The sequence below is a fragment of the Impatiens glandulifera genome, chromosome 3, assembly GCF_907164915.1.
Source record: "Impatiens glandulifera chromosome 3, dImpGla2.1, whole genome shotgun sequence".
Lineage (NCBI taxonomy): Eukaryota > Viridiplantae > Streptophyta > Magnoliopsida > Ericales > Balsaminaceae > Impatiens > Impatiens glandulifera.
In genome coordinates this window covers 8,049,222-8,066,700 of record NC_061864.1, presented here as the reverse complement: position 1 = coordinate 8,066,700, position 17,479 = coordinate 8,049,222, and the positions used below count along the sequence as shown (strand labels likewise).

General features: G+C 24.0%; 1 pseudogene; it reads right to left on the bottom strand.

The window, feature by feature from the left end:
* Positions 1 to 8,057: 8,057 nt before the first annotated feature.
* LOC124929628 lies at positions 8,058 to 9,738 on the bottom strand (annotated as a pseudogene).
* Between the last annotated feature and the right edge of the window lie 7,741 nt (positions 9,739 to 17,479).

Below are 17,479 nucleotides of genomic sequence, written 5' to 3'. Positions count from 1 at the left end.
GAAAACATTATAATTTATATAAAATTTTACAAAAAATAAATTAAAAACAAATTAAAATAATTTCATTAAAATATGTAAAATTGTTTTTATAACAATAAATTAACAAAATCAAAATAGTTAAACAAATGAAAACTTGAGGTCTTCAACGTCCTTTGATTTTTTAACTTTCTTTCCAATACGTCCAACACGAAAACACCTAAAATCAAAGTTATAAATTGTAATACAAATTGAATGTTACTTCCGAGAACTAACACCACTCGGTCCACTCTTGACTTGTTTTCGTTTGTTCTTTACCTCTGCAGAAGATTGTGATATAATCATTTTTCATGTTCTTGTTAAATTCTTTGCTTACAAGATCAATCTATAATATATTTAAAATACTTAATCATATAACTATAAACACATATATAATATTTTGCATATTATTATAATAAACACAATTATTCAGATAACCATTATTTTATTATAACTTACCGATTTCACTTCCCGTTCTATCGGTTGAGAAGGAGATTCAATCATATTCGCCTATATTTGGTTGGTCAAAGACTAATCGTCATAATAAATTTAAATTTTATCAAGGAAAATATAAAAAGCTAGCAAAAAAGCTATAAAATATATTATATTATTACAATAAAATTATATATTATAACATATTCCTAAATATATCAACAAAATATATTATAATAATAATAATAATATATTATAACAATAAAATAATATATTATAATAGAGACAAGAAAGGATGGTAATAGAGACCAGAAAGGATGGAGAATATTATAATAAGAAAGTACAAACAATAATTTTAAAAAAAAATCATTTCATATATTTATTATTTAATTTAAAAAAATAAATTATCGGTTTCAGATTAAACCCGATTAACCAACCGGAACCGACTAAAACCGGTAGAACCAGAAACCGATACTATTAATTAATGGTCGGTTAACCGGTTTGTAAAAAAATGGGAAAACTGATATTAACCAGAACCATTTAACCGGTTAACCGGCCGGTTGAACACCCCTTTCGTCAGCCGAATTAAATATAAAAAAAGATTAAACATTAAGATAGTTTGTCTCATAATAGAGTTTTAATTTTGGTAAGACACGAGCAAATGTTCTCGTTTGAACAAGACGTCATGTGTTTACAAGAAATAAATAGTTTACATGTGGGACGTTACTATAATTTATTTTCTAAGATGATTACATATAATTTTTGTTGGGAGAAACTTTGGGAATCAAAGATTCCATCTAATATCTCGTTCGTTGGATGGAGTTTTATTCAAAGTGATTCTTACTTATGATATTTGAATGAAAATGGTTGTATTGTGGTTAGTAGTTGTCATATGTGTCATGAAGATGTTGAATCGACAATTCACTTACTTTTGCATTGTCGAGAGATCACTGATATCTATAGTCTTTTGTTGTGTATTACTAAGATTTATTGAGTGATGTCTGAGTTTTCGAATAGTTGCTGAGAAGTTTGAATTAATGCGACTAATATGGCATACCTACATAATTGGGTTATCATCCCAATTATTTTTTGATGGACTATTTGGTTGTAGAGAAATCGTCGAACTTTTAATGATCGCAGTTATCCGTTGCGTATCATTCATATGCTATTATTATGACATTTTCTGAAATTTATTTTGGAAAGCCGGTAGAGTCGATCGAAGTTTTTCTCGAGAACCAATGAGCTCGGCAAATATTGAATAAATTTGTTTTATATCATGTTTTGTCGTTGTGTTTAAACAATTCTTATCATTTTTAATATACCGGTACTAGTTTGAACAAAATTAGACAATAAAAATAATATATCAAACAAAAATAAAAATAAAAAATATATTTAAATAATTTATTGTTTAATTTAAGTAATTAATTAATTTTTAAAATTAAGTTAATAAATATTTAAATTATTTTAAATAAAAAATGAGTTTTATATTATTCACACCTTAAAAAAAAGTGATTAATATTAAAAACAGATTTTTATATATATATATATATATATATATATATATATATATATATATATATTACTAATTATTAAAAAAAAAATCAAATATACAAAAATAAATAAACTGGACGAAATCAAATTTAATCAGCTTTACCAACCAAAATAAATTGTACAATCAACCCTACATGAGAATAAGTTTGAGTCAATAACTTGAATATAAGCTAAATCATTAAAATATAAAATTTTATTTGTATTTTTAATTGATTTAATTATTAAAAATGTATTTTATATTTATAATTTAATAAAAGAAAAATATTTTAGAAGTTTAGACGATAAAATAGTAATTTGATTATTACACTAAAGTGATTTGAGAAATAGGGAATTTATAAAAAAATTCAAAAAAAATAAACTAAAAAATCCATTTCATATCAAACAAGATCCATTTCATATTAAACAAGTTAAGATATTTTAGTATGCATCTTTATTACTTATATAGTCGGCATTGTTTGTTTATAAATGAAGTAAAATTAATAATTGTTACAAATTTAGAATATTATTAATATTAAGAAAGTTAAATTATCATTATTATATAATTTTTTATATGCATAATATATATATTTTTTTTTATACTTTAGATATAAAACATTTATTAATTCATTTCTTCCTCTTATAATATGGTTGGAAAATAAGTTTTGAGGACACATTATCCTAATCTCATACTTGCATGACATTATGGAAGATTCTAATAAATTATTGATGTGTTATAATAAATTTACTATAATAATAATTTAATATATAAATGATATTTTTTTATGTTTTTATTTCAAGTAGTTATTTGTATCATTTTTTAATGGAAGGATAAACCATGATGGTAGGTTGTCATTCTAGTTTTCCTTAATTCAAAATAAATAAAAATTATTGTATAGTTAGAATTTTAGTTTAGTGGTTTTTTTTCAAAAGTTAAAATCTTTCTTTATTACAGTTTTAATCCAACTATATAGGCTTCCATCTAGTTCTTTGGTCAACAAATTGTTATCTTGTCGTTATTTTTTATATAAACCTTTTTTTATTCACATTATTGTATAAATTGTAATTTTTGCAAACTCCGTAGACTATACTCGTTTTATTTATCGCACCAGTAAATCGATGTTAATCATTTATCATCGTCAAATTGGTGATCTTCTTTAGTGACATTTATTTCTCAATTGTTGAGTATTAATTATCACGGATTTCTTCATTTTAAGTTTTTATTTTGGATAAATTACAACAATCACGAGTTTATTTATCTTGAAAAATATATAATAAAAATCTTGAAAAATATATAAAATCTTTAAATTTTGTCTCATCTTTAAGTGCTTAAATTTTTGTTTAACATTGAGTTTAGGAATGGACTTTCGGAAGCATGATCTCCTATTGTGTTTAACCAGTCTGCAAACGGTGGGACTAATTGAATTACCTCCGCTTTCGGGACAGGAACTGTAACCGCTCCGTGGGCTTTCTTGTTTGTAGTTGTCTTTCTTTCTGTAGTCTTGTTTTTGATTGTGTTACCTGTTGTAATGACTAATAAGGTTACAGACAGGGTCAGGCAGAAAAGGAAGAACTCTTGCCAACATCCGGTAGCACTAAGAAGAAAGAGCTAACTCGCCTTATCGAAGAAAGTCATAGAAAGCTGTAGTATTTCGGTTAAATATTATTACAATAGGTATAAACTTGCACATTAAATATGATAATATAATTATTATATTATTATTTATATGTATATTAATATAATAGGTATATAATTACACATAAAATAAGTAATTTAATATAAATTATAATTTTTTTCTTAACAAAAGTAAATAACAATTCTCAATAATAATAAAAATTAATTAATAAAGTATGCTCTTTTAGATTTTGAATTATTCAAATAACTCAACAAAAATCAAATATTACTTTAACTTACTTTTATCCATCAAATTAATTAATTCATTAATTAAAATATTAAAATATTTTTTATTTTATTTATATATATCAATACTCTTTAATTAAGTCTTTTTTAAAAAAAAAAAATATCTTCTCAAAATTATCATTAATCATCATTTTTTATATTATTTTAATAACTCAACCAAACAAAGCTTAAGAAGACAAAATAACTAATAAAAAAATCATGATATTAATCTACTCAATAAAGTTGTTAAAGTTGTTTTTGAAAGAGTCAACTATAACCGGCCTAAATTTGTAGGTTTTATTTGTATTTTTAAATGAATGCTTTATTTAATAATAATAATAAAATATTTATATGGTTGCTAACTGCCATGCATGATATTTCAAGGGCGTGAACTGAAATGACAAAATAATATTAATAAATAATATTAAATACTATTAAAAAAACAACTAAATTAGGGACAGTCATGAATAATGATAAAAATAATTATTGGGAGATGGTTTGGAATTTAGAAAAGAGAACGAGTGAGATAAACTAATAGAAGAAATAATAATTTTTGTATCTCTATGTTATACTTTTCCTTTTCTACTGCTAATAACATGATACCACGTGATTCATTCTCCCGTTTACTCCCAATTACTCTCCCTCAATGTGGTAAATTTCTACCTTACATATAGGATGACCTAACTTTTGGGTGGCCCCATTTAGTACATTTAAAACTTTCTCATATTTGACCAATCACACGGTAATTTTAAGAGCTCATTTCATCTTATTGATTTCATTTATTCAGTTTTTTTAGTACATATATTTTATCAGATTATTTAATCATTAAATTTAACTTAGACATGATTTATTTATTTTTTTATATTTATAATATTATTTAATAATTAATATAATATATAATGTTATGTATATATTTATTAATTTAATTTTAAATTTTAATAAATGATTTAAATTAAAAAATAATATATTAGAAAATAAATTATATTATTTTTTTATAATTTTTTGTTAATATATAATTTTAAATATTAATAAATTATTTAGAATTAAAAAATAATATATTTTAAAATAAATAATAAGAATATATTAATTTTTATAAATATATAATTTTAAATATATTTAATATAAATATGATATAAAAAATATCTAGATATATATAATAATATTTTAATTTCTCCTTCCTTTCACATATTTTTTAAAATCACTCTTTTTCTTATTTTTATTTCCATTTTTTTTTAAAAATATTTACATTATTCGTATAGGTCTCGTTTAGTGACGGTTTCCCAAAAGTAACTTTGTTTGGAGTTCACTTTCCCAAACTAACCTAGTTTCTTCATTCATTTCCAAACTAACCTAGTTTACTATTCAAACTCAATTTTATTTATTTATTTATTTTTTACATTTAAAATTTATTATATATAAAGTTTATATTTTGATTTATATTTTAAATTATTATTTATATAAACTAAATTCTTTATATTTTGATATATATTTTAAATTATTATTTTTATAAATTTGATTATTTATATTTTGATATATAATTTAAATTTAATTATTTTTTATAAATTTTAATTATTTATATTTTAATATAAATATATATATATATTTACATTTTAATTATTATTTATATAATGTAATAAATATAAAAAATTCTAATAAATAATTGATAGAATACTAATAAATTTAAATTATTTTAACCATAATAATATAATAATTAAATATTCGCGTTTTTAAATTTATCAATTATTTATTAAATATAAAAATGTTATTATATTTAATAAATAATTGATAAATTTAAAAACGCGAATATTTAATTATTATATTATTATGGTTAAAATATTTTAAATTTATTAGTATTCATCAATTATTTATTAGAATGCTAAATTAATATTTATTACACTATATAAATAATAATTGAAATGTAAATATATATATATATATATATATATATTAAAATATAAAAAATTAAATTTATAAAAAATAATCAAATTTAAAGTATATATCAAAATATAAATAATCAAATTTATAAAAATAATAATTTAAAATATATATCAAAATATAAATAATTTAATTTATATAAATAATAATTTAAATTATATATCAAAATATTTAATTTATATAAATAATAATTGAAATGTAAATATATATATATATATATATTAAAATATAATTAAATTTATAAAAAATAATTAAATTTAAATTATATATATATAATTAAAATATAAAATTAAGGAGATAATGATTATTTTTTGATAAAAAGACTTAAATTAAGGCTTCAGATCTGCTGTCCCAAAATAATGTTCCACTTGCTGTCTCATAGGAGAGAGAAGAGTGTGGAAAGAGGAAAAAGAAAATTAAATATTAAAATAAAATGTCATATGTATATAATTTTTTAGGATTTAGAATTTAGGATTTAAGATTTAGGGTTTAAGGTTTAGAGTTTAGGATTTAGGGTTTATTTTATATATATAATTTTTTATTTGTCTAATTTATCAAAATTAGGTTATTTTGATAAATGAGACAGCAAGTGGAACATTATTTTATAACAGCAGATCCTTACCCTAAATTAAAGGGTATTGATATATATAATTAAAATATAAAATAATAATTTAAATTAGAGTATATTTTAATATTTTGATTAATGAAATGAATTATTAGATTGGTAAGAAATAATTAATTAAAAAAATAATTTGATAAAGATTAAAATAAAAAATTTTAAAAAACAAACCCTTAATAATATTATTATTATTATTATTATTATATATCTTTTATCTTTACATACTCTCTTTCTAATTTTTTAATTTTCAATTCATTTTTAACTCTCTCACCTAATTTTACTATGAACTGTAATGGGTAATTTTATAAATCATTCAAGTCAAGTTTGATTCATATAAACTGTAATGGTATTTTTAAATAATTAATTAAGTTTAATTTAATTTCAAAATTATAATTATAAATTAAAAAAATTATAGTATATTTATATTTTATATTTTTGTTTAATATATATATATATTATAAATAATAAATAAAAATGTATTTAAGTATATATTTTATTATTATAATAATTTTATATAAATATATAAAAATATTGATAAAATAGATAAGATATAATAAGTAAAATGATTATAAATAAATAAGAGAATGAATAAAATAATTAAAAAAATAATAAAATAGATAAGAAAGAATTAATAAAATAAATATTTAAAAGTGATGAGAGGAAAATGCTGAGATTATAAACTAAAAACGATGAAGAATGAGAGAGGTTGAGAGAAAATTGAGTTTAAAGGCAAAAATGTGTTTGATTATAATTATTTACTTGAGCTTATTACTGAAAATTAGTATAGCAGTTTATTAAAACAAAACAAAACACCGAATCAAACTAGGCCAAATATAAATAATTAATATTTAACTATTTCAATTTATATATAAATAAAAATGAATATATTAGGTTTGGCTTGGATGATAAGGTCAATTTTTTGAGTTAAAAACTCTTATGAAATCTAAGTTTATAAATAAATATTTTGTATCTCTTAATTTATTTCTATTCAATGCACCTATTCAATGAACAGTGTTATTTTATTTATTTTGGAGAATAGTTACCATTGCGGGTACATATATTTATTATAATTAATTTCTTCATTAGAAAGAAATTTGATTTTTCAATTGAGCAAAGGTACACTGTAAATGTCTAATCTCTTTAATTTTAGTACTCACAATTTAGAAGGTGTTTGGTTTGAGTTTATTGAAATAAACTTAAATTATTATTTTTTATAAAAAAGACAATTGATATTATTATAAATTTTATTTTTTATAAATATAAAATATTTTAGTATTTGAATTAATAAATTGAATGATGTAATTGATGAAAGAATGAAATGATTATTTTTTTTAAAAGATAAATGATTGGGTGAGAATATTTGAGGAGGAAATTTAAAGGAGATAACGTGACTGATTTGCTGTAAAAATAATAAATTTTTTATTTCAACTTATCTTTTCTCATAATAACACGTGATTCCCTTGACAGCCGTCTGAAGGCTGTAGTTGAAAATTTAAAATGGTGTCTCCAAAGAAAATAAAGGAAAAGACAGTACATTAATTAAAAACCCAACTCAGATCCAAAATCCCACAAAACATCAATTTTATTACTGTTATTGTTCTCAACTCCAAACAACAAGAAGATGAATATCTATCGATCTATATCGATCCCTATTTTCTTGATACCATTAGCCAATACCTGACTAGATCCCTCAGTTGGGTTCAGCTCGTCCCACACGCTTCAATCCATGTGACCATATCATCTGCTGCCAGATTGATAAAATACTGGTCAACTTTTCCCAATTTCACCCTCACTTGCTTAACTAGACAGTTCAAGATAACACTTCTGCACACTCGTGCATTCCTTTGGAAGAACAGTTGATTGAAAAAACGGGATTAATTCCTCTTGCCAATAAATTCCTTTGTATTCCTTCTTAAGATTTACAAAAGGGTTGCTGGCTTTACTATGCCATATGTATGGTAAACCAGTTTTCACTCCCAAACCCATGTGATCACATATAATAATAACCTTAAATAAATTAACATTTTATAAGATCTCAAATAAGTACATTATTAAGAAAATTGGTGGTTAGCATGGTCATACATACCTTCATAAATCATAATCATACACCAGCCAGCCCACATATCATCATACCTACCAATGGGCTGCCCATCGCCCATTAGGCCCAAGTACATATATAGCTGGGCCTATCAAATCGCAGTTGAAAGCCTAATTCATACCACACAAATTCAACTAATTAATATCATTTTTATTAAGCCAAAATTAAGTTGATCAGTTATCTTCTTCTTTTTTTTTTTAAATGTCTGAGACATAAATATTTAATATATAAAAAGTTGAAGGACTGATATTAAAATGTATATAAAAATAATCTAAAAAAGAGCTTGTTTGTTTCCCACCTTTTTGGACCTCATATTCTTAAGTCCAGAATCCAAGTGGGTTTCCAAGCTTTGAAGCTCTCTTAAGCTCAATGAATCCAAATCTTCTCCCATGAAATGCCTACAATATTTTAATATAAACAATCAGATTCTCCATTAATTAATTAATACCCATATTCATTTTTATTAAGGCAAATTAAGGGATAATTTTATTATGATTAAAATTAATCACTTAATATATGATCAATTCATATATTTGTGAACCGGGCTTCCATTAGTTACCTGTGGTTTCTTTGCACAACCTCCAGTCTTGATTTAAGCTTAGCATACTCCATACTCCAGTTAGTTTCCTACATTTTTTTTTTTTATATAATTTTTATATGATTTTATATAACAAATTAATTGAAAACAAAATAAATGATACCTGATAATTGATTGCATGGAGTTGCCTTTCTCCATAAGAATACCTTTCAAGGATATTCTCCATGCTGTAACAGTATTTTAAATAAATAAAAATGAAGGGATTGCACAGTAATATTATTATATATATGATGATTTCTCATGAATTGTACATATTCAGTTTCAGGTTTCTACGTACGTATAGTCTTGCTTTTTTGGTGATATTTACTCATGAAATTTGGAAACCTTAAAACTTTCCCAAATAATACCATTTTTTTCTTCTTCTTTTTTCACAAGAACTATGTCCTTTTGGAAACCTAGGTAGATAGATATACATGTAGTGTAGGTACTTACCAGGAATCGGAGGAAGAGTAGTGAAAGAGTTTGCCTCTAGGGGAGAAGACGATTAGGGCAACTTGAGCATCGCAAAGAACGGAGATTTCGTGGGCTTTCTTGAAGAGACCAGATCTTCTCTTTGAAAAGGTTACCTGTCTGTTTATCTTGTTCTCTATCCTCTTCAAAACAACTTTTCCATATTATTATATGTATTCTCTACTTATAAGCTAGCTAGCTTAGCTAGTACTAATGCTCTTTCGATTATATACGGAGATCGATCATTATGGGTTCAGCTAGCGAGCGGTGTTATAAAACAAGTGTGGTCTTAGTGAAATTGTTGTCGATTCCTTATTGGTTCGGACACTGTTTTCTTAATTAGATATTAAAATATTACTGTATACTTGTACCTTACTCTTTAATATTTACTATACAGCTAGCTATTGTTTTCATTCATCCAAGGCTGTGTTTGATTCACCTTATAATATTGAATTATTATGAGTTTTGCATAAGAATCTATTACATTAATTTTAACTAATATTCAAATATGTTTTGCGTTTAAACTTATATTTTTTTATATACTTCACTGTTAGAATTATCCTAATTAGATCCTAATTTAATGTGTGAGAAATTAAAATCTGAATGCGGCGGAAGCGTACCTTAATTAATCGCATTAATAGTGAATCTTCTCTTTCCTTAAACTTTGCATGGATTGAATGATTCTTTCCTTAAACTTTCCTTATATGGAATGGTTCTTCCATTTGATGAGTAAGTCAATGAATTTCTCTCTCTGTTGATGAGGACACAAAAGAGAATTAACGTTATTTCAAATGGGGACCATTACCGTTACATATAACCAACAATAAGTTAGTTATTATAGTTAGGTAATTTCTAATTTAGCCCCTTCATAAAATTAGAAATTCCACTTAGGTATCCTCACTTTATATTCATGACAAATACATCCATAAGCCATAAACTTAATCACATTAGATCACATTATTTTGGCTTATATTAAATATGACATTTGTACAATTATTTATTATACTAGTGACCCTAAAAATTCCAACATTCTCCCACTAGGTCACGTATGTATAAAAATAAATGTATCAACCATAATGCGCCTGAAGATTTATGTCATCTCAATCATATGTTGTATTAAACAATTTTATCAATTAATTATATCAATATAGGACCAAAGAGCTCGTCGTTGTATTTAAGCACAACTAGACCCAACAATGATCACATAAATCAATACAATTAATTGACAAATCATACAATGAATGTGAGGAATGAAAATTTCATGCAAGGTGATCTTTTCATGTCAATTTTCAACTGGTCCTGCTTAACTTTAGTGAGATCATACTTTAAACATAATTATATAAAGTGTAATGAACTGAATAATACTTAAGTTCTGATCAGAATAAAAAATTTATAAATATCTATAAAATAATTAAACTGTAAGATGTCAAAATTACAAACTCCCACTGAAGTTAAAGATTGTTGATCTCTATAACACTCATACGAGCAATATCCTCATGAAAGACATTAGATGATAAACTTATTTTCATGAGGTTCATAACCATAGAGTTTGTACATATATATTTTATAGAAATCTATCCACTTTGTATCATTTCTTTCATAAAATAAACTTGATGTCAAAATCACTTAATTTGATGCCTAGTAACATGTCATAAATTTCGCTGCAATAGTGGATGACGTCATAAGTGTTTGTTTGACACTTCTTCAAGAAATGACAAAACCAGCCAGCGAAAAATATTACCCAAAGTAGATTTCATACTATTTTGGCATCCCGTAATATCGGAGTCAGAATACTCAATGATCTCAAGACTTTCCGACTTTCTATATGTGAGCATTTAATTCTTTGTTCTTTTCAAATATCTCGTAAGTATTGGCTACTTAATGTCAAGCAAAATTTGTGACAAACAAAATGTCACCCATAATAAAACCATAAATAGACGTTTACTCCCACTGAACATGTGATACACAAATAATCAATTAAATTCACTTCAAAACCAAAAGAGAGAATTATTATTTTGTAAAATTTGTGGTATCACTAACGAGATGCTTCTTTAAGTCTATAGATGAATTTCTTTAATTTGCAAACCATATTAATTTGGTCTCTCGACACAAAGTATTCTCATTGCACCAAATTGTTTTTCAATGTCTCTATTGAAAAACCCCTTAACATCTACTATAGTGAAGCTCCGTATCAAAATATGTAATGAGTACCATAAATTGTTTTTAAAGAGTAATTCAATTAAATTGGATTGTCATAAAGACACTTGATTTTGAGGTTGTTGAGTTTGTACTTAATGAGTTTGGTCATATTGTCTTGTTACTCTTGATTTTTGAACATTATCCTCAATATCAATAAAATCCTTATAAATGTCAAAAAACACTTGAGATATAAATCAAATATTCCACAATAGGAATTATTGATCTAAATCATTTTAAAGACACAATCATTTCTCCCCTCAAACTCAATATCCTCAAAAAAAAATATTGCAGTCTTGTCTAAAAAAAACTATCTTTAACTTGACATAATAAAAAATTATAGCCCTTAATCACTTAGAATATTTAATAAAATAGTTGCTCACATTTATAAACTTAAGTAACGATTAAATTCAAATAATGATTTATCCCATCTCAAAATACTTAATGCAACATTAATATCAAGTCTTTGGACAGTAATATTAATTGCTAATAGCATTTTGGTGTAATGATCAAACATTAATAATAAGACATGTCAAATAATCAATCTATCTTTGGATGGATTAATTATTCACATGAATAAGACTTTATAATTATTACATATTTATCATCACAAGTATTAATGCAATTCTGTCAATTAATTATCAGCCTTTAAGCCAAATAATATAATCACATGAATTACACAATACTACCATTCAAAATTGTCTTGAATTAATTTCAACAAACATTGTCACTTTGGTGATTATTTGTATCAATCAATACAATCCAAATAATGAACAATAATATCATTAATTTGAATTTAAATGTTATATTATTGTATATAATCCAAATCAATAATATATGATTTTCCAAAGAAACATATAATTTATTTTATTATAAAAAATAAAATTATACATTAGGCCAAATCTTACTCTTGAATTTGAAATTTGTAATATCTTATATTAATTAAATTAAATAATAAATCTTCAAGATTTATTTGACCAAATTTTAAATATTAGCCTAAATCCAATTATTAATTAATTTATTAATAATCATTAACCTTAATTTTTTAATCTTAAAATAAAGGATATAATTAAAATTTTATTATATATATATAACCTCTTAAACATTATTAATTACTTAATTCTCTTTTGATTTATAATATATATTATATATTATTTAATCTCTTAACAACAAATATCAACTGTCAATTTAAAACGGTCAATTTAAAACAAAGAATTTCTCCTTTAACGAGAAAATCTAAATTAAAACAGAGAATTTCTCCCTTTAACTAGAAAATCTAAATTAAAACAGAGAATTTCTCCCTTTAACTTTAACGAGAAAATCTAAACCAATATCAACCTCAATTTAAAACGGATAATTCCTACTTTAACGAGCAAATCTAAACGAGAATCTATTATCCATAAACATTATTAAATAACATCATTTAATGGTTCATAAATATTTGAAGAATTTAAATATTCATAAATCTATAAATTTAACAGTTTAACATAACAGATAGAATTTGACGAGAGAGAATCTAAATATCCATAAATTTAGGATAAATCTTTATATTTTGTACTCAATTATTCCGTATTATCAAAAATCAATTATCTATATATTCTGAAATCATGAGAAAAAAATCAAATATTCATTTCATGATCTTAACTTAATCATGGTATTAAATTCAAATTCCCTTAATCTATCATCAATTTTCATATTTTTATGATAGACTTCATAAAATTTAATTTTAATTCAGAATATATAAATCTTAAAAGATAAATATATATATATATATATATATATATATATATATATATTTCAGATTAAAATGTTCAAATCTATATATATATATATATATATATTCTTCGTCAAATCAAATTGATTGACAAAATCAATATATTTCTAGTGATTTAAAATTATCAAAACCAATATATATAATCCGAAAACTAAATATCCCTAAATCTAGGGATCTTATGAGATAATTCAAATATCTCGCATCAATCTTCATGATATATCCTATAATCTTAATTTAAAGATATATCAATATTAATGAAATATATATATATATATATATATATATATATAATCCGATTTAAAATTTCATATCTAAAATATATATATTCTTAATAATATTATCAAAATCAATATATTTATTCCTAATAATATTATTGATGTGATTTAAAATTGTCAATATATATATTATTTGAAATTATCATAAATTCATGCATATATATCTTAAACCGAATGATATAAAATTTTCTCACATAATTAAATTAGGATTGCTCTGATACCAATTGTTAGAATTATCCTAATTAGATCCTAATTTAATGTGTGAGAAATTAAAATGTGAATGCGGCGGAAGCATACCTTAATTAATCGCATGAATAGTGAATCTTCTCTTTCCTTAAACTTTGCATGGATTGAATGATTCTTTCCTTAAACTTTCCTTATATGGAATGGTTCTTCCATTTGATGTGTAAGTCAATGGATTTCTCTCTCTGTTAATGGGGACGCAAAGGAGAATTAACGTTACTTCAAATGGGAACCATTACCGTTACATATAACCAACAATAAGTTAGTTATTATAGTTAGGTAATTTCTAATTTAGCCCCTTCATAAAATTAGAAATCCCACTTAGGTATCCTCACTTTATATTCATGACAAATACATCCATAAGTCATAAACTTAATCACATTAGATCACATTATTTTGGCTTATATTAAATATGACATTTGCACAATTATTTATTATACTAGTGACCCTAAAAATTCCAACATTCACCGCTCTTTTAACTATAATCTCAACGTTTACCTTCGTAATCTCAACATTTTTTTTTGTTACTTTTAAAAATATTTTTATTCATTTTTTCTCTTTTCTACTTTTTATTTATATAATTTTATTTAATTATTATAATATAAAAAATTAAACATTCTTTTTACGAACAAAATCATTTATCTAAATACGCAACTAATTATATATATTCAATTTATTTATATTTATTTAAAATAATATAATATTATATTATTTTTCTAAATAATTAATTATAATTTTTGAATTCGAAAATATTAAAAGATATTAACAAAAAAAATCAAAATATATGAATAAATCTACAAGTTTTTATCTATTTTAGCGTAATAGCTTAGTAGATTTACAATGCAACCGAATAGTCTTTGAACATCAATAAATCAAATGATCTATTTGGTTAATAAAATATCTAATTATTCAGCGCAGTGTAGCATTTTGAAGAGAATTTATTTTACGTGAAACAAAATTCGTGAGTAAACTATATTCATTGTGGGATGGTTCTCCGATAAGTTTTTAGGACGACATTTGGTGTAATGTCAAAAGTCTAGCTAAGACGTATCATAAACCATCTTCTATTGCTATATGTATAAATGACACAGTAAAAATATGTTTAATCATCGGTCTAGTGGTTTTTTAGCCGAATAAGTTATAGAAGGAGATTAAAAATTAAGGATAGTTCGTCCCATAATAAATTTTTACTTTTGTAGAACGCAAACAAGTGTCCCGTCTGAACAAAACGTTATGCGCTGGCAAGACATGATCAATAGTTTCCATGTGAGGAATTGCTATAAGTTTTCGTTAAGATGATTACATCATATTTTTCATCAAATTCTTGTGGTAATTAAATGATAAATGAACCGGCAATAGACATAAATAAGAGAAAAATGTTCAATTTAATAAATCATAAATTAGACATAAATAAGATAAAAACGTTAAATTTAATAAATGATAAATTAATGACATGAAACATAAATAAGAGAAAAACAATAAAAATTTTTGTAAAATTTTTTTTCTCTCACATATTTCTTCTTTTACTTTTATGTCCCTCTTTCGACCCGTGGTAAGCTTTCTATTCCTTCTATTTTTTGAAAAAAACATCATACCTTACGAACCCTAAACTTTTTATCTCTTACGATTAAAGAGGATGCAGTGCTAACTAAAAGAGGGTCTCCTTGGCCTTTTGTGTTTCTTCGATCCGCAGACACTGAGTGACAGCTTCAACGTTGACGATTTCGAACTAGAGCGGATGAATTTTAAGGGAAATTTCACTCCCTCTTTCGACCCGTGGTAAGCTTTTTATTCCTTCTATTTTTCAAAAAAACATCATATACCTTACGAACCCTAAACTTTTTATCTCTTACGGTTAAAGGAGATGCAGTGCTAACTAAAAGAGGGTCTCCTTGGCCTTTTGTGTTAAATCCAACCTCTGACATAACCGTTGCCAATTTTGAGTTGGAGCTGATGGATTTTGAAGGCGATTTCACTCCCTTTTTAGACCACGTGGTACGTAACTCTCAATAGCGACATCCAAAGTTTATATAATAATATGAAAAGTTTACTCAAAGTATGAACATAATATATTATAAAACTAACATGTGTTTTGTTTGAGTGCTTATTTCTTGAATCATAATTTCTCATTGTGGTTCAAACTGTTCAGAGTAATTTCTTAGTTAGAAATTCTTACCATTTATTTCCAATTTCATATAACTTTAAATAAGTTTTTCATTATTCCTCATCTATATTATGTGAAACTTTAATTTATAATCCAAAGTATCGTGTAATGACAAAAGTTCTTCATTTCATTTCTTCCAAATAATTAAAATAATTATTTATAGCTGCACTTTGTTTTGTAATAGTTAGACTCACAAATAGTCCGTTTATGATAAACTAGGAAAATTTACGTGCGATGCACACGGATAAGGATAAAAATAAAATAAATTAAAAAAATTATAATAATATTTATTCAATGTTTAAAATTATTAAAATAAAAAATATAACGCTCTCATTTAACATTTTATTCACTTCGATAAAACAACTTATTTTCTCACATGTTTCATCACATATTTTTTTCGAATAAATCTCTTATTTCGTGACTTTACACTTCTTTGTCAATCAAATATTTGATTCATATTTTTTAATAATTAGCATCGTGACCTCACACTTTGGTCAATTAAATATTTGATTCATATTTCTTTAACCACTTTCAAATGATATCGGTCTATTATCCCTCGACAAACCACATCTCAATCACATTTGGTTAAAAGTTGTACTTGTTTTGTTAGGTTGCAAGTTCGAAACCTACAAATAACATTTTTAAATTTATTTTTAACCGTTTTAAGTTTATGGGCGGGTCAACCCACAATCCGACTCAAGTATCCATTTACTCTCATATAAATATCCAAATTAACCACAGCTCTCGACCTGGCAATCCGGACACTTTAAAAACTAAGCATCATTATATATATATAGATTAGTTAGTTAAAAATTTGAAATTTTATTGTTAAAATGTCTCGCGTTCATCAAATTTGGTGTTGAATCTTAAATATAAAGTGTTGTTAGCCTAGTTTGTTAAAGAGTTGTACTTGTTTTGTTAGGTTGCAAGTTCGAAACCTACAAATAACATTTTTAAATTTATTTTTAACCGTGTTAAGTTTATGGGTAGGTCAACCCACAATCCGACCTAAGTATTCATTTACTCTCACATAAATATCCAAATTAACCACAGCTATCGACCCGGCAATCCAGACACTTTAAAAATTAAGCATCATTATATATATATAGATAAGAAAAAAATAGTTAGTAGTTTATTGTTGTTGTTTAGTCTATGGTTGATTTTCAGACCTTATCAGTGTAATTAGGCATATTCGTGGATGTTGAGTGGGAATAAAAAAATGTAAATGAATTATTTAGATAATTTTATAATAT